Genomic DNA, 2101 nt, shown 5'->3' on the forward strand with positions numbered 1-2101 from the left:
GGCACGACCCCCTACCAGCCTTCCCACATGGCTGGGGTGTTTTATTTGGGACCCCACTACCCTCCATCCAGTTTTGGCAGCACTACTGTTTGGAAAAGTGAGGTGAACCTGGGCTTAAGGGGCCATCTAGTATGGAAAAGGAGGCAGTGTACTAGTAGAAAAGGGATTCAACAGGTGGACTGCAAAGAATGTCTAAGCAAACATACCCTAGAAAGACAAAAACAAGCTGGATGTGAAAACTGGAAAATAGAACCTTTCATGCAAAGACATGGATGCACATCCACAAGTAACAATAGCAAACAGGGAACCATGACCTCCTAAAACAGACAAAGCAAAGTGCCAGTTACCAACCCTAATAAGACAGTGATGGGTGTTTCTGTGAGGTATTTCTTTTTTCTTAGCGAGATTAACATTTAAGCTGGTAGATTTGGAGTAAAGCAGTCCATAATATGTGTGAGCCTCATCCAATCATTTGAAGGACTGAATATTAGTCCATTCTCAAATTGCTCATAAAGACATACCCAGGACTGGGTAATTTATAAAGGAAAGAGGCTTAATTGACTACCAGTTTGGCATGACTGCAGAAGCCTCAGGAAACTTACAATCATGGTGGAAGCAGAAGCAAACATGTCCTTCTTCACGTGGCAGCAGCAAGGAGAAGTGCTGAGCAACAGGGGAAAAAGCTCCTGACAAAACCATCAGATCTTGTGATAACTCACTCACTATCATGAGAACAGCAGCACAGGGATAACGGCCCCCATAATTCAATCACTTCCCACTGGATCCCTCCCACAACACATGGGGATTAGGGGAACTACAATTCAAGATGAGATTGGGTGGGAACACAGCTAAACCATATCAGCTTGGAAGAAAAAGACGGGGCTCACTTGAAGAGGGGGAAATTCAGCCAGCAGAGGACCTTTAGACTGGAACTGCAGCATCAACAACTCTTTCCTAGATCTCTTAGCTTGCTGGTGTATCATGCAGTTTCTGTCTCTCACACACGGTCTTTTGTTTCTGCTTCTCTGGAAAACTCTAATATACATATCCATGAGAATAGCTACAATGAAGACAATGCCAAGTAGATGTGAACAAGTGGAGCAAGGGGAACCCTTATACTTGGCTGGAGGAGTGTAAATTGCTACAACCATTTTGGATACTTGTTTGTCAGCAGCAACTAAAGCTGAACATATGAACACCCTAAGCATCTCCACACTAACATATATAACCCATAACCTATTTCCACAAAGAGTATGTATGAGAATCTGCTTAGAAACACTAATAATGAACCAAATTGGAAACACCCAAATGTCCATCAATAAGTGGCAAAGATAAAAAAAATGGTGACATATTCAAATGATATGCAAACTTCTAGAGTTGTAAACTAACCAAGTTCATTCTGCCCTCAGGCAGCACGCCAATCACTGAGGTGAGGGGTTTTGCAAGGGAGAATATATTTTATTCACAAGGCTGCTGTGTGAGAAGATGGGAGAACAAACTTGAAATTCATCTCTCCAAATACAGGGCTTGAGAGTATTTCAGGAATAGAAAGCAGGGTGGTTTAAAATGTGGAAAGATAATTGGTAGGGAGGAAAGGTGTGGTAATTCAGGTTTCTACACAAGTGTAATTAAGCTACATTACTCTTCATACGCGTGCAGAAAAAGGCTGCATTGGCACGATCTGAGGGTTAGCTTTATGGCCCTCTGACTTCAAAAGGTCATTCTGGAGGCATCCATGCAGGCCCAGTTGAAGGGTTGGTGGTCTCAACCAGCTGGAACTGACCAAGAGCTGTCCTCTAGTTTCTGAAAAACCATCTTTAAGCACCCGTTACTATAGTGAGCAACATCCAGGGATGTTATCTGTAAGGAAGCCTGTGGGAGTTTAGTTATGTATTTTTTTTCCATCTCATCCATGTACTCAGGTCATAGATAGCATTAGTTTTAAGAACAACCACAAGTAAGCAATGAAAAGCAAGCAAGGCAGGTTAAGTTTGGCGGGCTTACTCAGATTAGCTCTTGGTTTCACAATAACATGTACCTCACTGATGCAACTTGAGTGAAACAAGTAAATTAAATGGACAAACCTAACTGATGACTTTTT

The sequence above is a fragment of the Cebus imitator genome, unplaced genomic scaffold (assembly GCF_001604975.1).
Source record: "Cebus imitator isolate Cc_AM_T3 unplaced genomic scaffold, Cebus_imitator-1.0 Scaffold91, whole genome shotgun sequence".
In the NCBI taxonomy this organism is placed as follows: Eukaryota; Metazoa; Chordata; class Mammalia; order Primates; family Cebidae; genus Cebus; species Cebus imitator.